Consider the following 22,502-nt stretch of genomic DNA (forward strand, 5'->3'; position numbering starts at 1 on the left):
TGAATTAGATGAATAACCTCTTCAAGACACTGATTGTTAATGTGCCTGAATTCTCTTTTGTGTTTCTCCAAATAAGCACACAATTTGGGTACATCCTCTCTCCGGAAAATATCCCATAGAGGACCTCCAAATTCTGAGTTCAGGTTTTTCATCTTCTCTTAGATCTCAGGCCAGTGATGTCAAACTGCTTGTTTTGGTGCTGTTACATCCAAAATGCTTATTGATGGTCAAGAAAGGCAAGGTGGGAGAGGCTAGGAAGCCCTTCTATGAAATGCCTAACGAAAACATTTGCCCCATTGTGGTCACATACAATGCTGTTATTGATAGTTTTTTTTGTAAGAAAGGCAAGTTGGAGGAGGCCAGAGAACTCAGTCCTACCATATGTTGGAGTCCCAAACCAATCCCACTTTCTTCATTGTAGATCTGGCTATACTTGTAGTGAAACTCAAATGAAGGCATTCTAATTTGGGGTTCAAGGAATCGTAAACTATTACTTCAGGGTAATATTAGATGCAATAAATCTTCCACTCGTGCATTTTATTGACAAGCTTCCTTAGACAAATGATCTAATTTTTGTCCAATTTCCTTATGTATCCTCGTATCTTTTCAAAATCCTTCTAGGGAATGGTTCTAGTTCCCAGTTCCTCATCGTGTATAATCTTGACTTATTCTTCATTAATATCACAAATTAAAATATATTATTGCTACAGAGTTGCCTCAACTCAACTCATAATATCATATAAACGAAAAATTCAGTTTTCATGGGCCATGATTCTACATTTTTTCAGTGACACAACAAAACCAATAATTTGGTCAGTATGAACAATGCATAGGGAGGAAAAAAAACAAGAAACAGTCTGGGAAAATTTGGGAAAATTGTTGGAAAATTTGTTAATTGGGTTCCAAAACACTATTCCTTGGCCAAAATTATAATTTCACTAACAATAGTATTGTAAGGGAAAGTTACCATAAACAACAAACCTCAAGAAATATCGCACTCAAGATTATTCTATGTGGCGTTCCTGACAACATTTGTTAGTGAAATTTTACAATTTCCTCATCATTTAAAAGATAGAAAATTGCACAATTTTAACCCAAGGCAAACTTCCTCAACATATGTACCCTCAAAGTTGAATTCTCTTCCGCCAATGTCCAATGCACTGCTTGCCATCCCTTTTGGCAGGGCGTTCTTTAAACAGGACAAACAATTGTTAGATCTAAGTGCATAAAAGGTTGATAATGAACTGGGAAAGCATTTAGAGTATCCTCTTCACTACAGGAAGTACTAAGTTACTAACTATGCAATGTCCCTTCACCGGATTCAAAATTTAGATTTGATCTTTATTTAATATGAGAAAAATTAAAAGTAGTGGGCCCGTTTACTTCATGAGATTTGGGAATAATGCTGCCAGCAAATAATGTGGATAAATAGATCTGTATGAATGTCTTCTTATGCTAACATTTCCCTCAAACTCAATTTCGGAATGCTACAATGGAGTATGTCCTGGAACATATCTTCAGAAGGCTTATTCTTTAACCAATCCATTAGAGTCTCCAATAACTCGACTTATTCTTTAACCAATCCATTAGAGTCTCTAATCACTCCTACTACATGCTCCCTTGCTGCTATAATAGTCTATAGGATTGGAAATAAATAATTAAGGAGAAGCTCCAATATGTGAAAGCATTAACAAGCTTGTCACTACATTGATCAGAAGTGATTTCCAGTTTGACCCTATTCTTATATCGACCATAAGGACACCTATTCATTGTCCTCTTCAAGAATTTCAGATTATAAGGTCATAATTCCAGCAGTCAATTTTAGGCATCTTAAATAATGATATGCTTCAAATTAAGAAATGACTTATATCTTAAATAATGATATGCTTCAAATTAAGAAATGACTTATATCTTAAATAATTATATGCTTCAAATTAAGAAATTTGTCATGAATTTCTATATGATGCAAATACAACATACTGAACCCATGATTTTACAACTTTACAGTTATAACCAAATTCATGAATCTAGAAAGCAGCTATCCAAAATTCTAACCATGTTCATATACGAAGCCATCAAAACTCAAGCAACTCAAACCGTCATTTGGCCAGAGGACAACAAGAATTTTAGTTTCATTGCCTACAATACAAAATTATGGTAGAGGTTCATAGTGGGTCTCTCTTGCCTCCTCTCCTGCAAACAACTCATCGCTAAAAGCATCATTTCCTTCATGATTTCCAGAACAACTTGCGAAGTGTTCTCCTTCAACCGAGGATTGACAACATCCATGATCCTTCCCTGTTCTGATATATTAACCACATACACTACCAGATTCACAACATCAGATTTGTTGTAGAGATCAATGGCCTTCTGTGATGTCAGCAGTTGCAGCAAAACCACACCGAAGCTATACACATCACTTTTATCAGTGAGCTGGTAATTTCTGTAATACTCAGGATCCAAATACCCCACTATCCCTTGAGAATATGTGGAGATATGTGACAGGCCTGACTCTGCTAGACCAGATAGCCTGAAATCTGAAACATTGGCATTCATTTTATTTTCAAGCAAGATGTTCACTTTTATCAGTGAGCTGGTAATTTCTGTAACACTCAGGATCCAAATACCCCACTATCCCTTGAGAATATGTGGAGATATGTGACAAGCCTGACTCTGCTAGACCAGATAGCCTGAAAACTGAAACCTTGGCATTCATTTTATTTTCAAGCAAGATGTTTGTGGAATTGACATCTCTATCATATATTGAAGGGCAATCAGTGGAATGGAGATAATTCAGTGCTTCTGCAGTTTGAAGAGCAAGATTCAAGTAAGTTCTCCAGTCCAGGAACCTTCCTTTGGAGGTCACGTGGAGATGTTCAAATAAGGTCCCATTGGGAATGTAATCATAGATCAGGAGGGGAATGTAATCATTTCATCTATGCCATGCTTGGCTCTCATGCAACAGGAAAGACTTGCTAACCACAAAAGTTAGGTAGGTTATTCTTTGACAGTGTATATAGGTATAGCATGTTTGAGATACAGGGAAAAGAAATGCTCGACTAATGTCTACTCTGTTGCTTATCTTATCCTGAAGAAGTGGCCAGATTATAGCAGGTTAAGTCTCACTAAAAAGGAAACAAGCTATGTCATGCTTGGCTCTCATGCAACAGGAATGAAATGGGTCTACAGAGATGTAGATACTCTACCCCTACGGATTTGAGCCACCCTCTACCCCTACGGATTTGAGCCGGTTACTCTACCCCTATGGATTTGAGCCCCCCTCTACCCCTACGGATTTGAGCCGGTTACCTCTTAGGAGGAAACGGGTGTTCTTAACCATTAGGCGTGCTCAAGCAGTAATAAGTAATAGCATGTTAGGCTTGACCCTTTCCATTGAAGTGTAATGTCCAGAAAAGTTAGAAGGCCACAAAACCCATTCCCACAGTCCTGCAAGGTTACCAGCCGCTATTGAATCTAGCAATTAATACCACCATCCATCCAAAAAACCATGGAAGGGTGTGATCAATGTGCCAATGGCAACGTACTAAAATCCTCAGCTTAATAAAAAAGAATGTATATTTGTGTATTGAGAACATTCGAAGGGAAATTGCCGGCAGTATTTTCCCAGGTTCTGTTGCACAGAGTGTAGTGTTTGAAATTCAAAAAAGTATGGAGTGGGAAGGAATGCATGACATATAGAAAACAAAAGTTCATAGGTTTAAAAACTGTGTATAGAACCCACCCTTTGATATGAATGGAGTTCAAAGACTATATGGGTAGGCAGGAACAGATCGGAGGAATGGGTAGGCTACTTCCAGGAACAGATAGGAGGTCGATGGCCAATGGGTTTGGTTAACCGGAACAGTAGGCTATTTCCCCGAATAGATCGGAGGCTTATGGCCGATGGCTGATGGCCGAAGGTGAGAGGCAGGGGATAATTCTTTCGAAAGTCTGAGTACGGGAGTTTGTTTTTTGAGCCAAAGCATCAAAACACTTGGAATATCAGTTGAGCTGAGGAGGGTTTTGCGTTTCCCAGGTTTGGTTTCGTTTTGTTGCACACAGAGCAAGAGATTAGTGAGATTAGAGCCAGGATAATCAGTTTCTGGAGCGGAATATCTGTGATTGAATAGGTGAGGAATATCATAAGCATTATATGAGTATGGGTTTATTGGTTTTGCTAATCAGAAAAAACCTAATATGAATTTGTTAACGAAAATTCTCCAAATCTTTGCACGGAATTATAATATATTTCGGAGAACAAAAAAACCATAAACCCTTAAGAAATTGTAACATGCACAAATATCTTAAACATACCCATCAAACAAATATGAGAATCTGGAAAAATCCCAAACAGAAATCTAAAGGTAAACCTGAAAGAAACCCCAAACAAAAATAAAAAATAAAACTCATCTGTAATAATAATTACGAAAAATCCAAACCGGCTACAGTTATCCTGAGAAGCCCGTGGAGCTGTGATTCTGCCTGCATTCCAGGACTAAAAAACTTAGAATATTAACATTAAAAAAATAACCCAAACACAAATAGAACCTAAAACTGAAAGAAGCCCCAAACAAAAAATCAAACATAAAACTCACCTCTAATTATGGAAATCCAAACTGGCTGCAGCGGTTATGGTGAGCAGCATCTGGAGCTGTGAATCTGCCTGCACTCACCCACCGAACAACTGAGAATATCAACATCAACAAAATAGAATAAAATTAATATAAAAAATACAAATACAATCATCAACTAATAACTTACATCCTCATTTAAAGTTTTAAATAACAAATACAGTCGTCCACCTCTACCATTACCCACCCACCCACAACATCCTCTGTCCTATTTTATGTTTCAAAACGACCAGCCAACGTCTGACCCAGAGCCAAAAGAGAACAAGCCATCCAAAAAAACTAAAAACACACACAGAATAAATTAAACCCAAAAGAAAACGCAATCTTCAAAGCACTAACCACTGAACTGAACTTTGAACAGAACTCTGAGCACCTGAACAGGGTATAGCAGAATAGAACAGGTATAGCAGGATAGTGAATCAGCACTGAATAACGGAGAGCAAAATTCATTGTTATGGTAGCAAGGCAGGTCGTGCACAGCAGAAACCGGAAGTATTATGGCAGCAGGTCGTGGAACGGGAAGCATTATGGCAGCAGGTCGTGGAAGAGCAGAACGCGGAAAGCACGAGGAGCAGAAATCGGAAAGAAGTTTTGTTGAAGGAGAAATAGTCTGAGATAGTTACCCTGAACAGTTGTCAATCAGAACATATAACCAGGTGTCAGCGTGAAAAGGAGAAGGACGACGATACCCTGAACAGTTGTCAATCAGAACATATAAGCAGGTGTCAGCGTGAGAAGGAGAACGACGACGAAAGGTTCCTTTCAAAGGAAGGCCTATCGGCCTAAATATGTGTAATGTTTGTAATGCTATTGACATATTATTTGTACATCATAATAATAATAATAGTATATATTAAATTATTAATAATTTTAATATTATGTTTTTATATTTTTTATTCCATTTAAATATATATTTTTCAGAACTTTACTCTATATCGATATTGTTTTTATTATAGAAATAATATTTGAAATTTTTAAAAATACTTTAAAATGTTATATTTTAATTTTGAGAACAATTTACAAAATATTTAGATATTTTAAAATATATAATTTAAAAAATTATATATGTGATAAGAGTTTTTGGAATATTTTGTCACATTTTGAGTGGACACTTTAATTTATCATTTTTATTTGAAGAGTATCGTCTTTTAGGATGGGTGAAGTATTCACCCAAAATGTCAAACACCTTAATAATTTTACACATTATTCCAGAAGCTCTCATCATCATATTCTTAGTTGTGAAAATTTACATGCTAAGGAGTTAGAGGTAAAAATGAAGCAAAAGTATTATAAAGAGGCGATCAACCTAAATCTTGTTAACCAAAATTATATTTCTTCCCTGACCAGTGCTAAGAAGAAAATGGACCTTGTCAAGATAAAAACTAATTCTCATGAGCTTCAAAGTGAAATCAGGCGTCCGTTACTTCCCAAAGCACTTTGGGATGAAAGAGTTTGCCACCTTTGCAATACTATGAAGGTTGAAGATGAAAAACACTTTCTCTTGGATTGTCTGACTATTACTCACATCTGTTTTAATTTTCAGAATCTTTGCCACACTACCAACCTTCTTGACTTGTTAAGTCAACAAAATTATGGTGCCCTCAGAACATTTCTCTCCTTTCTTTTCGATCATAAAAATAAAATATTAAAGACTCTCAATTAATCTCTTACTTTCTTAAGGTTCATAGACCATATTGGTCTTAGTAGACGTTAATCATCATAGTCATTGTCATCTCTCACACACAAATATAATTTTACATTCTAATTTTAATTGTCAATTAAAAAAATCTTGAATTTAAATTCTTTATTGAAATACGTTTAAATTCATTACTTTGTAATTCTTTTCGTGTTTTTAAAATAAATTAAAAGTTTAATTTTTTATGTGTATAAGTTTTTAAAATTAAATTAAAAATTTTAATTTTTAATATTTATAAGTTTCTTTAAAATCTTAATTTTAAGACTTTTACTTTAGTCTATCGTATCTTTAATATTTTATTTTCCTACATAATTCTGGAGTGATTCTTTCTTCTCATTTTCTTTATTTTTGATTTTTTTTTAAGAAATTTGACTATTTTTAACCATTTTTAATAATTAATTAGAAATATTGCATTATGGCTAATTTCCTCCCCATTTTATTTATTCCCCTCTTTGCCACATCATCTTTAAGTTTTTTTAATTTCAATTCTTTAATTAAATATTTTAAATTCATTATTATTTTATAGTTCTTCTTTATAAATTAAATTAAAAGTTTAAATTTTAATTGGTATAAGTTTCTTTTTGGATTAAATTAAAAGTTAATCTTTTATATTTTATAACGGTGTTGTTTAATTATTCTAGGTTTTGAAGTTTTAAAATTTGGCAAAACAATATTTGGTCAAATTGTGAATTTATATTATTTAAAATCTGTTTTTGAATGCATAAATGCATCCAATTATGTAGAGTTCATAGCTCAAACTTGTGATTTTGACAAACTACAAGATTTTGAGCAAATTTGACTTTAAAAAATACTAGAAACCTCCAAACTTATAACAACTAAACTATGAATCCTATAAGTTTCTTTGAAATCTTAATTTTAGGACTTTTTACCTCACCTTGTCATATATTTAATATTTTCTTATCATATAACTCTTGAGTGATTCTTTCCTTTCCTTCCTTTGCCTTTGTTTCCTTTCTTCAAGAAATTTGACTCATTTTTAATAATTAATTCATTTTTTATAATGACTATTTTCCTCCTCATTCTATTTATTCTCCTAGCGGCACCCGTTCACATCATCTCAAAGCTTTATGTCCCTAATGATAGGCGGAGTATCCACATGAAACATTAGACAAACTAAGTTCGCAAACACATATCTTTTCCAAAAATTCATCTTACGCTATGAATAAATGTGAAAATTTACATAAGATTTGTATAAATAAATTTAATTAATTAATATTATTTTAATTAATTATTATTCTTATCAACTCTATTTTATGCCCATAAGAATGTCTATTTTAGAATAGGGCTTCCAAAATTTTAATTTAACTATAAATAATTATCAAGTGGAAGGTAGGGCTTTAATCTCCATGAAATATTCTAGAATGTTTTTAATAGTATTTACAAATCAAAGGCTAAGATTTATTTCTAAAGTAGTTATGCCATTTTTTTCTCTTTTAAATAAATTGATTAATTAACAAAAAAAAACCATATTAAATGAGTTATGGCTTTTGGGTATGTGGTATTGATAAGCCATGGTATTGTCATAAAGCTTATTAAGAGATTAAGAATCCCCATATTAAAGTGGGGTTTTATATAGATGGTTAAGAATCAAGTGTTACATGTTTTTATTAAATGTATATACGTTTAATTTATATATTAATTTTTTTATAATTAATAATAGTAATAATTTAAAATAAAGATACAATTTATTTTATTTTTATGATTTTTTTAATTTTAACAATGTGAGATGTATCATGAAGTATGTATTTTCATGTGTATGGGCATTTACTAGCCATTTAATTTAGGCGTAGTCTAACTTATAGATGAAATAACCTTTTCTACGATGTTTTTTCTAGTTAATTTTAATCAAAATCCGGTAGAGATTTTTAAAAACTTGAGTTTAAGTTGTTTAATCTTCAGAATTTGAGTGCTCTAGGGGCTTTTCAGGGTGTTGAATCCATTTATGCATTCGAAAATACATCTTAAACAACAAAAAATTACATTCTTTCTTGAAATTGTTTTACTGGATTCTGGTGAAAACGTTTATTTCGTCTATAAGTTAAATTATGCCTTTAATTTATTTGGTTGTGCTAGTTTCAACTTATATGTAATCATAATCGATCAGAGAGGGATAAATATTTTGCAATTTTACAATTTTCTAATTTGTTAACATATTAAACAATTTGTCAAAATTATATCTTAAATTTAATGAACTTGCTTTTTTAATTACCACTTTGTATTATAAAAAAAAAAAAATTACATTGTTGTAATAACTAACCATCAAAGGACTTTTTTGTTCCTCATACTCCATGGCCCCAAAACTCAACATTACAACTAAATTTGGATAACAACATAGAATATTAAAGCCCATATTATTAAGTTGTCCAAAAACAAACCAAACATAAATAAAAAAAAAACTAAAAGACAGAATGAGTCATTCAGACTCAAAAGATGAGATAGTAGCTAGAGCTTTGACACTTGATCCCAAAGGGTCAACATTATCATAGTCACAAGGTAAGCACCCCCCCACATGGGCAAGCCCTTGCGTCCAATTTATCTAAGGTGAACAATTTGTTCCTCGACATTCTCTTAATGTCTTCCAAGGTGTTAAAGACATTGTACCTCTCAACCCGCTTGTCCTCCATAACCAAGCCCAACAAAATTTTCATTTGCCAAAATAAAGCCACTAATTTCAAATATTGCTTCTTCCTTCCTCTAGTGTGTCCAAGGTCTGGAATCCAGGTAGACATTTCATCCATAATTTCAGAATCAGGGTGGGATTGCCTCTCCACCCCAGCTTGAGTTTCCAACTTCTCTTCTTGTCTCTGACAACACTGCATTAAAATATGTGGCATCAGAATCTTGAGCGAAGAGCCTCGCCCTCCGCTGTCGTTGCAGACTACTACCTCCCCCCCCCAACAACGCATATGTTACATAAGCGACATGGGAACAAAAAAGGGGGCATACCTGTGACAACTATTGAATATTCCTCTACCTACAAAAAAACATGAAGGACCACCACATACAATCTCCCCTAGACTTAAACACCATCCCACAACATCATCACCAACACTCATAACATAGACCATGTAGCGAGATGGATTACCTAGTAACTTCCTCATAGCCACATAAACCCCATGCCCCAACACCATTAACCATAAACGAAACCATGGAGTATCGACCACAACTTATAGAGAACCATTAAAGACGGAAGGAAACAAGAGTAGGAAGACGAATATGCCCCAACTCCAAAATTTTCAGACATGAGCACTAAATACTCAAAGAAAATCCCAGGCATTTCAATTCCTAGGAAGTTAAAGCTAGACATCAACCGACTTCCTTCAAACCCACTTGAAACTAGATTCATAAACTACTCACAGATCCCCCACCTCACATGCAAATCTAAAAAATTTACAGATTTGAGCCCAAAGCGAAAATACAAGCAACATAGCAAGAAAAGGGGGAAGACAACCTACATAACTTCATCATGGATCAACGATGGGGTGCTCCTCAGACTGTTGAATGTTAGGAGTAGATCCAGTGAGCCCAAATTTACAACTCTCCCACCACCTCAAGTACAATAAACCAATGAACCAAATCCTCTTCGTCACACCATCCCACTCGAACCCAAGCACATCAAAACACCCCTCAAGAATAGCTTAAGCACCAACAATAAGGAGGTCAAGGTTGTTGAAAAATGTAGCAAGAAATTCTCAATTTGATTTTGCCTTAATTAAATTGAGAAAATTTGAATTTCCACATCAACAAACAACTTTGGATGATGTTAACTTGTGCGACATGGCTTGTGTCACCTAGTTTACTCAACAATTCGAGTTGGAGGAGTTAGATTTCATTTAAGCATGTTTGATTGCTAATTTATAACAATATAGTTCAATTAGTTTCAGTTGTACTCATTTAAACTAGTTCCAACAATCAATAGAACTAGTGCATGGTTAATTGAGTAGCGAGACAACAATATAACTCAAAGATCATCTAGTTAAATGATGCATGCAACTAAATTAGCTCATGCATGTAGAGAATTCGAGTTCCCTAGTTGTGGTGGAGATTCAAAGGCAGTGTTCAATTAATTATACACTAGATTGAGTGTATAGTTCATTGTATTGGTCAGGTGAACAATCCTAGGAGCTGTGCAAGCATTTTGGAGGAACTTCCTACTTAATAGGGGCCTAATTCCTCAAGGAACAACACAAGGAAATAAGAGCTCAAGCAGAGGCGGAAGTTGACTAAGTCTAGGTCAAAGCTTCTAAGTGAGTAGAGAGATAGGTTCTTCACTTGCAGGGTGTACTCAGTTGAGCAAAGCGATTGTAAAACATCTTTATTCATTAGTTTAATGCAAGCAGGCATTGGGGTTTTTAGCAGTTTGCTTTCCCTGGAGAAAATAGTGTGTGCATGTGTGTTATTTCTCATTGCATGTTTGTGATTGATGTTCTAAATTGTGAATTGAATTCCACAGAGCAGTAGAGTAGGTTTGTGTCTTGCGATTTTGATTAAAATTTCATCGGCAGTTGCAAGTATACATCAGAATTTCTACATGGTATTAGAGTAGGATTCACATTAGAACTAGTCATTGAAGTCCTTGTGTACAATGATTGTTGAAGAAGTAATGAGTTGTTAGGAGACAGAGTTGATGGAGCACTAGTTTAGGGTAGATGCAGAAGACCCTATGTGCAGACTTCTTAATGGAGAAAGAAGGATTCTAATGGGTAGATCAGTGAACCAATGTTTAGTGACACAAAAAGGAGTTGTGATCATTGATATCGACAGATTGAGGGGCAGATAAATTTCCCATAGGGAGATCAAGACCCAGAGGGAGTTTAGTTTCAGAGGCCCTGTGGAAGCTAGTACTTTAGGATATGGGGAGATCATACTCATTATTGCAGTAGTTGCAGAAGTATTGCAAAAGCAGCAACAAAGAAGTAGCAACAATAGTATGAGTAGATCAAATTTCACCATGCATGCAACCATACCTCCAGGAGTGAGGTGGGGCGATGTAGATCCTTAGTCCAAGAGTTGCAGAAATTTGGGTAGGGTCCATTGAGGTGTTCTCCTCATGGATCATTACCTTGCTACAGGGGCCCACAATATTCACTAGCAAGAGGATAAGTGTCAATCAGATATTAAGGAGTGCAGAGGATTGTTGACAACAGAGCACGGGGCTCAATAGTAGAGTCAACAACAACATAGTTTTCCCAACGGACAATTGATTCAATGTTTTTTTTGTTTTGTTTTTGTTTTTTTAATTTTATTTTGGTTCTCAGTTGCATATGTTGCAGTAGCAACAAAAATAGTGAGAGGTGTTGCATGCAGTACATTCCACAGGTGCAGGATAGGGGTGGTTGATAATCCCCTTCTTGCTGAGAGGGAGTGTAAAAAATGTAACAAGAAATTCTCAATTTGATTTTGCCTTGATTAAATTGAGAAAATTCGAATTTCCACATTAGCAAACAACTTGGATGATGTTAACTTGTGTGACATGGCTTGTGGTCACCATATGGGAGATCATGGATCATAAACATAGTTTCATTCTAGATATGTATATAATCAAACCATCCAATAAAAAATATTAAAAAGTGATGGTAACCATTTATTGTTTGGAATCTAGTTGTTCTGATTCTTCCCATCGTAAGCGAAAATTGACATATATTCTTTGTCCGGCAACGCATGTGACTATTTCCCATTCTCTTTCAGAGCGGCAGGATTTGAACCCACGACCTCCATCACCCCAATATGGCACGCTACCAAGTTGTGCCATGCTCTGTTATAACTATCAACCAACATAAAATTGATTCAAATGTTAATGTTTGAACTTAGATTTTATTTGGACTTATATTATATTCACATATCACTCCCTCTGCAATTTACTTAGTAAATTCGAGTTGGAGGAGTTAGAGTTCAGTTAAGCATGTTTGTTTGTTAATTTATAACAATCCACTTCAATCAGTTTCAATTGTACTCGGTTAAACTAGTTCCAATAGTTAATAGAAATAGTGCATGGTCAGTTGAGTAGTGGGACAATAATCTAACTCAAAGATGATCCAGTTAACTGATGCATGCAACTAAATTAGCTCATGCATGCAGAGAATTCGAGTTCCCTAGCTGTGGTGGAGATTCCAAGGAAGTGTAAAATTAATTATATACTAGATTGAGTGTATAGTTCATTGTATTGGTTAGTTGATCAATCCTAGGAATTGTGCAAGCATTTTGGAGGAATTTCCTAATTAATAGGGGCTTAATTCCTCAAGGAACAATGCAAGGAAATAGGAGCTCAAGCAGAGGGAGAAATTGACTAAGTTTGGGTTAGAGCTTTTCAATGAGCAAAGCGATAAGTTATTCACTTGCAGGTTGTTCTCAATTGAGCAAAGCAATTGTAAAACATCTCTATTCATTAGATTAATGCAAGCAGGCATTGGGGTTTTTAGCAGTTTTCTTTCCCGGGAGAAAATATTGTGTTCATGTGTGTTATTTCTCATTGCATGTTTGTGATTGATGTTTTAAATTGTGAATTGAATTTCGCAGAGCAACAAAGTCGGCGCATGTCTTGTGGTTTTGATTAAATTTCATGAGCAATTGCAAATCTACATAATAGTTTCTACAAAGGTATCGACCTCACCTTTGCCCTTCCCCTCATCACCTAATGCCCGAGGCTCCATCGCAGAGGGTGCATTTAAATCCAACGAAAGCCATCTGGTGGCTTGTATGTTCATGTATGCTAGTATAGATCGCACCCCTCAACATAAATAACCACCATGTTCGAGAGTGGTGGGTTCATCCCTGAAAGTGCCCTCATTAAAACCCTTAACACCCACAAAATATATATATATATATATATATATAATAAATAAATTATTATTATTAATAAAATTTAAATTTATTGTAATAATAGAGTTGATATAAATTCAAGATATTATTTGTGGAAAGGAAAAAAAAGAAAGAAAGATAACAATCATTCCTTTTTTCAAATTAACAATTCACCCTACATTTAAATTACCAAAAAAATAATACATATTTAAGATTTTGTATTTCTATCCCACATTTAAATTACGAAAAACAGTACATGTTTATGATTTTGTACATTTATGTTTTTAATATATTTTTATTATAATTTCATCAACCCTATTAAAAAAACACCACTTCACTGTAACAAAATCCAATATTATATGTTCGTTGAAAAATCCTTGAAAGTGTTGGATATATTGTTTTCAAATTAGAAGGAATAATGCGCAAAACACTAAGAACGTGAGGAAGGAATAACTAACCATACGTTAAGGATGAACATTTTCCCTATCTTAATGAGAGAGGCCTCTTCAAAATTCTCATTTAATAAAAAGGTAATGGTTAAATATCAATATAAAACTAAAGTTTTGAAATTTTTAAAGAATATTTTCTTTATTTGAATGAGATATATCTCTTATTTAATAAAAAGATAATTGTTAAATGCGATTATAATTAAAGCTGTGAAAAAACTAAAAGAAAAGATTTAATTTTAATATAATTTTAAAAGATTTTGGTAAATATTTTATTTGAGTTGATAAAATATTATAAGATTTTATTAAATAATTTGTAGGGAAGTGAGTTAATTATTATATGAAGATATTTATTGTTATGTCATTGTGTGATATATATGATTTTTTTGTTGGTATTATTTACATTGTACAAGAATTTTTTTGGCTTACACATAAAAATATATGGTATAATTTTAGGTTTGGGTTTCCCAATGTGGTTGACATCTGACATGTTGCTACATTAGGGTTCCAAAACCCAATGCGTGAGGTTACTGCGCCAGAGATTTTAATTGAAGTTTATTTGAGTTGCGGGGATGATTTGTGAAGCATCTGCTGCATATGGCTTTGTACTATCGATGAAGGAATTTTGGTGGGGGCAAATTCTTTTATGGAAACATGAAGTCAAAAGCGAGCAGAGGCCATAGTGCAAAGACCATCCTTTACCTAGTCATCTAGGGCCAACAACTGAGCTCGCATTTCTTCTGCGTGTGCCTTTGCTTCCTCAACTCCACTGCATTCTCACTCGCTGATCAGGGCACTCTCTAGTTCTACTATAACAAGCTTCCACCCTGAATTGGCTAGCGTGGATTTGGAAATGGAGTCCTCTGGTTCAGCCTCAAAGAGAGAACATGATGACAAAGGGATTGAAAAGGCTAACGAGAGGGAAAGAGGAGGGGGAATTAGTAATAATGATTCAGATGAAGATCATGAAGATGAAGGTGTTAACAGTCTTCAGCATAATATCACCACTGCAAGCAGTGCATTAGAGGGCCTTTTACGTAAACTGGGGGTCAGGCGAGATGATCTTTTGCCTGGATCTATGCCCTTTTCATAGCAGAACAACATATTAAAAAGAATTTTGTCAAGATTGAGGGTCAAGGGGGAGATTGGTCGTCAAACTGACGCTCTCAGCCAGCTTTGTGAAATTTTATCCATTTCCACTGAGGATTCTTTGAGCAGTTTCTCAGTGGATTCATTTGTGCCAGTGCTAGTAACATTACTTAACCACGAGAGCAGTCCAGAAATAATGCTTCTGGCTGCCAGATCTTTAACTCATCTTTGCGATGTTCTTCCCCAGGCCTGTGTCTCGGTTGTGCATTATGGTGTTGTTCCTTCTTTCTGCGATCGGTTGCTGACTATTGAGTATATGGATTTGGCAGAGCAAGTATGTACTATGTATTGCATATGTGTAAATTATTCATGCAACTTGAAAGAAATGCTTATTTCACTTCTACCCATAATGAATTTTCGATTGTTTGACTATTTTCACCAAAATCTATGAATCCATGTGGTGCAGTATTTAGAAGCACTTGAGAAGATATCTCATGAGCACCCAATTACATGCCTTTGTGTTGGTCCTCTAATGGTAGTACTATCTTATCTGGAAATTTTCTCCAACGGTGTTAAGGTACATCCTTTGAATGTTTACCTCGAATTAAATTTCCTCTTCGAGCTAATGATAAATATTTGTTTCGCAGGTGGTCAAACATGCATCTATTTGTTTGACTCGAATTGTACAATATTTTGCCTCTTCTTTTGAAAAATTAGATGAACTATGTAATCATGGCTTAGTTACACAAGCAACAAGACTTATATCTATCGATACTTTAGGAAATAACCAGACATCTCTTAGTACAATGTATACAATATCAACATAAGTGTCATATTTTATTAACAATTTGGAAGGTTTTCTTATTGCATAGTCTTATATTATCAATTGGCTTACATGGTTTGAATAGGATTTTATCTAAATTTGTTGGTGGATCTATTTTAGCTGTTAAGGCATTTCTTGATTTCCATATAAGAAACATTGTGAGAGATATTATTGTTGGTTCTAGCCCGGTGTTGGGCTTGTCAGGTTCCTTTGCTCTAGATAAACCCACTAACTAGGTACTTCAGATACTATCTTTCATTTGATTGTTATTCATGTTGTGTTTAAAAGTTGAGGCGCATATTGACTATCCAACCTGAAACCACATGTGAATAGACTTTGCTTGATTGGTACTACACAAATAAAATAAAATAGACATTTTTATGTAATGGAGTTAGGGAAGTTCATTTACCATTTTCCCATTAGTATTTCAAAATTAGATGTTTCAAATTCTAGATATTTCAACTTTTCAACTTCGTAATTTAAACAAATTATAAAGAAAATGTCTATTCCACCTGACCCCTTTGTTCAGTTCTTTCACTTCTCCCTCACCACAATATACTTACAAGGGATGCATATTATAACTACAGGACAATAGGTAAAGCAGTATGACTATAATTTGAATTCTCTTTGTGATTAATAATCATAAACAATAAACATATTAATGTACTAAAAATAAAATAGTATTAGTCGATAATACTATTGCAATTGCTTTCCAGGCTAATACATATAAGTATGTATTCATGTATGCAAACTACTCATGTTTATGTATTTTATGATGTCTATACATGTTTATTTGCATTTAGATATTATTGTTGACTATGTATAATATTAATAAATCATGCTGGTCTTTATATTTGTTTGTCATGCTCCACACCCTTAGGCGTACAAGGCATGGAGATGACCTCATTGATACAAAAATTACTTCAAATGCACAAGGATTTCCACATATGTCATTATATTGTTTAAATGATTTGATACAAGACCATATTATTTTGTACATGTTTCCTTCTTTTACATGAAGATGGGAGTATGCTATGTATGGTTATGGAGTGTTCGATGATGATCCTAAAAAATCAGGCACTCTAGTATAGGTAGATACATGCATATATCCGTGCATTTTGTAAAGAGACTTTTTTAAATTTGAAATAAAACATAAAGGCTTAAAAATCAAATTTAAAATTCAAGAATCAAAAGACCTATGTAATCCTAGATGTCTTTTGAGAAGGTTGGAAATGCCTTAATGGTTTTTGGAAATTTCTGAGACCATCCATGGGCAGTGGTTTACAACAATTTCTGCATTTTTTAAGAATATTTTCGTGAAGTTTTTGGTAGTTAACTCGGTTTTATATCTAAACAATGATTACAAGAGAACGAAAGGAAGGGTTAATTTTTATTACTCTCTTGTAAATGCTACACAAAAGCCAAAATTTCTTTTTCTCTTTTAGCTTTGGCCAATGCAATCATCCATATGAACTACCTATACATTTTTAACTGTTTTAAAGAGTGTGTAGCTCTGTTATAGATGGCAAGGCTACATACATTTTTCATTTTTCATATTTTCAAATAGAACAAAGATTGGTTCATTCTTCCTTAATAATAGTTGGTGACCTATACTGTTAGCAACATAAAAGGTTCAAAGAAAAAACTAAAAGGGCCCGCCCACTTAGAAAGCAAACTAAATTTAATTTCCCAACTACTAACATCCTCTCTTGGAAAAGGGAGGGTGGTTTGGAGAGCACCAATGACCTACGTAAGATTTGGTCTTCCATCACCTTTATGTTTTTTTGAGGTGTTGTTTGATATGTAAGCATCAAAATTACATGAACCATGGGTGCAATCGAAATTGACAGAAGAATCTAGTATGTATGCAATATTCATCTTGAAACTAGCAATTAGGGAACTGGGCCCTAACTCTAATATTTTTAAAAAGTATATTAAAAAAAATTATATTGAAAAAAAGTCTGAATTAAAATATATCAAGTGTTTATCTTTCATATTCATATTGCCAATTAGAGAAAGAGATCCAAATTATGTTGTGAGGGGACATCTAGTACAGGGTAGTACCACACTTGTTTCCATGTGGAAATGTGAATCATATGTGATACAACCTTGAAACACATTTCCAATTTTATGAACACATCCGATGTGTGGGGAAGAACTCGTGAAAAATTATCACCTCGAGTATGACTTTAAGACAAACACATTAATCAACAATTAAACTATAGAGTTTTAGAATTAAAATTGTGATAGAGAAATATAAGAGATGCCCTCTTTCCCAATGTTCATAAATCAAGATATGAATTTCAGGTTAGTATATTAACCATGTGAATCAAAATCAATTGGATTTGAACCCACAACCACATCAACCTACAAACACATTAACATTCACCTATATGTTATGGTTTTGGCCACTCTACCATTCTAGGTAGCTCCACTAAATAGAATTAAAAGTTTATATTTTCTCCTAGAATTCTCTTTGTTGTTGCACAACAACCTGCAAATTAACATAGGAATTCAGATAAAACTACATGCACATAATTCATCTATACAAAAAAGCACTGACATGCCACCACATGGCTCTTGTTAATTGGATTTAATTTAGAAGTTGAAAGAAGGAAGGTTGGATTTTCCATTTTGATTTAAATTCCACTTGTAACACATTCATTCTTCTTGATTCAATTGTTGATTGGGCTCTTCATGAGTCAATAGTCAGTGGGGCTAACAAGGTACTAAGGATCTCTTTTTTTAGTTACGAGCTTGAGGGGAAGACAATTCATATTCTAAGGAAAAATAAGGTAGAATATAGTTGTTATTCATTATGGAGAAGTTGTGTGGATATTATTCTACGGCTTAGGATAAATGTAATCCCCAACACCCTCCAATTTATAGGTTTTTATGATGTTCCATATATTGTACACTTGTATAATTTATTATCTCATGTATAAGTCAATCCATAGTGTCAAGATCACATGTTGATGCCAATGATATTATGATGTTGGCATCATAGTTCTCATACACATTAACATGCAACTTCGTCACAACCCACTATACCCCATTACTTACATCCTTGTATGTTTAGTGGTAAAAAGAAATATATTTATCCTTCTTTCTATTTTGCAATAATATGTTATATGTACACAAGCATCACTCTTTCAAATCCATTGCATGAAAAAAACATGACATATCACAATAAATGCATTCATATAATTATACATTTAATTTTGCAATATGACCATTGTACTTGTTGCATTAGCATCCATGCCATAAGCATTAGCATCCTTGTCATAAGCCCTATAATGTGTGAATAATTCTTTTAGTCAATGCTTGCCTTTAGTAGCGATTATTAATAGTAGATTCATATTGATGAACATATTTTAAAGATAATGTCCTCATATTTATTGAACTAATTGATGTGTTTTTTCGTTGTCCCAAGTTTAACTTATGGGAGAGATTTTATAATTGTCATGTTACTAAATGTAGTGATTTGAGATGATATTGTTTAGCTCCACTACTAGTTTAGACAATGATTCAAATATTTTATTTCTCATTTGATTTCTCCTAAGTTTTTAGGTGGTACTACATTTACTTATAATAAGTGCATTTCTTTCTTTGACAAAGTCACGACACTAAAAGTATTTACTTATAATAAATGCACCACTTGCTCTAACAAACCTTCGCCTCTGCCACTTGCTTTGTATTATAATTAAACCTTCATCATGACCACCTACTTCACATTATAGCCTTGGCAAAGAGAGGTTGACATTGAGGTTGTCCTTGTTATTGCATTTGTATTTTGAGACCGTTGTACTCTACATTCCTTATATCCTATTGTGGCATGGGACACCTACCCAATACAAAGGCATGAGCCATCTACAAAAATACAAGGCACAAACTATTCGAGCAGGGTGGAGTATTGAATTTATTGCAAATCAAGTCTATCTCTTCACTATTACTTCCTGAATAAAGTATTTTTGTGCATTAGTTGATCTAAGTAAGTTACCCCATATTATTGAAAAAGGAATGCGATGAAAGATTGCTCACTCGATGAAGGAACCTAAGGAAGAGCAACCAACAAATGAGCTTTGGCCACGCTAGCATGAGATTTAGCCTAAAGCTTTGAAGAAGAAGGTGCTTGTTTGCGTCGTGAACAACATTTTGTCTATAAAGAGTTGGCATGATTATACTTTAAGTTAATGATTTTTTGTTGTTTATGCTTATTTTGTTGTTGCTCTTCTTTATCTTAATTATTTCTTTCACATATAATCACCTCATATGATACTCTTGACAAAGCAAGCACATGGATAGGGACATATAGATCATCAAGTAGACAACAACAATTGCATCAAGTGAAGGACCAGATCAAAAGACACTGCATTGTAAAAACAATAGTTATCAATCAAAGAAGCATGGAAAGAGCAACTAAAAAATTGTGCAACTATTAGAATTGGATTTATTGAGCTTGGTAGATCAAATTGCAACATAAAAATAAGAATAAAATGGAAACATATTATTTTATTGGTTCATGCCATGTTCTCTACAAGAACATGAGCCTTTGAAGATAAAATTATTACTTCCAAATAAGTACAACACACAACAAGAAACTCCCAAAAATTACAGAGATACTTGTACAAATGCTGAGAATATTATTATTTACTTCATGAAAAATTATATTCAATTCGCAAGAATTGAAGAAGGTAGAGGACCAAGGCTTTGCTACATCCGTAATACAAATTTAAATTCCATAATAGAACCAAAAATTTACATATAATATTGAACCAAGGATTGTTCCAATTTCCCAATTATATATCTACCATTCAAAGCTTCTTTTAGGTTGGCTCAAGTTAGACCAGGTTAGACCATTCCATATTTAGAATATATGAAATCTACAATACCTAGATTCTTGTCATGACCCATTTTGATGGTGACAATTTATGTGCCAAATCACTATTTCACAAACTAGACATCCATATGGAAAGTTTGTGACAAATTAATATATGCGGACAAGGCTTGCAACTAGCTTAATCTCCACAAAGCCTACTTGTGGCTAATTGGAGTTCTACAAATACTAGTGGCTTTAGATACTTTGCGATTATGGACAAGGCCACCAAGAGTATATGTAACTCAAATTGGGGGTGTTGTTTATAAATACTTCAACTTATGAAAAGGAGTCTCGCAGGCATGCAAATGAATTTGAACTTTGCATGCATTTGTGTCCACCATTTGATGCACTATCTCAAGACCACTAATGATTTCACCAACAATTAATTAAGCTAATACCTATTGTGCCGGGTCATGTCAATACCAATTATGTGAATTGAGTTTCAAACTCTAAACATCTGCAAGCTCTTCAACATCGATTAATAATAATAATAATAATCATCATCATCATCATCGAATTTTAAGGTTACAACTAAGATAGACACCAAATTGGTGCATGAGATTCTCTTATTTATGGGACAAGAGACTTGCCTCCACACAACAAAGTCTACATAAATGTGCATACTATACCCCTCTTTGGATTTGAACCAAAAACATTTTTAAGAAAAAATGTGCTCTTAACCATTAAACCCACTCAAATGATAAACAATGAATTAAACAATTAAAAATAAATAAATTATTTCCATCACTAGTTTTTTTATGTGGTGCACTGTACCAATCTAGTACTAGCTACGTCCATGAGCAACATCTACTTGCTATTTCGAGCAAAATCAAGGTAGATAATCACACTACATAGTCAAACATGTCATAATATGAGATTCAAACCCGAGCATAATATTCAAACCCGAGTGAGGAGGAAGACAATAGACCATCCCCACTACACAATCTACACTAGCTTGGCAACTTCCATCACTAAATGCCATGGAACTTTTTGGAAGAAGTTGCGGATTACAAATACCTCAGAATTGACTTCAACAAAAATCTAAGCTGGGGTGGCTGTAGAAAGAAAATAACTTTGGGGGTTGGAAAACATTTTATGCTTTTCAAAAGAAGTGTAGAGAGGCAGAGTTATGGGACTAGAAAACCACTCAAACTCTTTTTGGGCTTCTAGTGATTCTGATGATTCTCTATGGTTGTGAACTGTGGGCCAACAGTACATTTGACATGCAGTGGAAACAAATTGAGAAAATTCAGAAGCGTTTGATTACAAACAAATTCAAAATTAAAAGTGCAATTCCTTATGCTATTTTGTTAAAAGAAACAGGGGCCGATCCTATTGAAGCGATTGCTATGGTGCAATTCAAAGGTATTTAAAAAAATTTGAGCAAATGGAAGAGGATAGATGGCCTAAGTTTGTCTTTAATGACATATTGTGCAAAAGAAAAATTACTTGGATACAACAAAATAACAAATGGTTTAGTAAATGAGGTATTTGCTTAAACAAGTGTCCCATAAATAGTAAAGAGATCAAAGCTTTTGTCATGGATAAGTTCCACAAGCCTACTTGGGATAAGGAACTAGGGAGAAAGAAAAAATACTATATTGAAGTGTTTAATCCCACTCATAATCATCAAAACAAAACATACATAGAGGCCAATATTTTTGGGAGAGCCAAAATTCTTATTGCTCAGTTAAGGACTAATTCTCATCAACTCTATTGTGAAACAAGGAGCTGGAAAATGCCAAAAGAAGTGTGGGAGGAAAGAGTATGTATTTTTTGTTATTTCGGAAATGTGGAAACAGAAAAACATTTCATTTTAGAATGTGAGACCTTCAAACACAACAGGGAAAGTTATGCAGATATTCTGGCAGCTAGCTCTTGGGATAATCTCTTTAGTGAGGGGTTTGTCGAAAAACTTGGAGCGTTTATTGTGAGGCTTCACAAGGAAATCGCTGAATACATCAACCAAATGAAGAAGCCATATGTCTTATAGGCTATCTTTAACCTCTTATAAGCTATCTTTAACTTCGTGAACGTTAAAATAATTTTCTTTTTTTCTTTCTTTCCTATCCATCCCTTTACCACCATTGATAATGCGAAGCCCACCATAATAGATCTG

The 22,502-nt window shown here is 34.0% G+C and overlaps 1 pseudogene; it reads right to left on the reverse strand.

Moving 5' to 3' along the window:
• Window positions 1–2,139: 2,139 nt before the first annotated feature.
• Window positions 2,140–2,556, reverse strand: LOC149189060 (wall-associated receptor kinase-like 20 pseudogene; annotated as a pseudogene).
• Window positions 2,557–22,502: the final 19,946 nt, after the last annotated feature.

Source organism: Pinus tabuliformis, chromosome 3_1, assembly GCF_031772625.1.
Source record: "Pinus tabuliformis cultivar Carrire ecotype Pingquan chromosome 3_1, CPIR1, whole genome shotgun sequence".
Lineage (NCBI taxonomy): Eukaryota > Viridiplantae > Streptophyta > Pinopsida > Pinales > Pinaceae > Pinus > Pinus tabuliformis.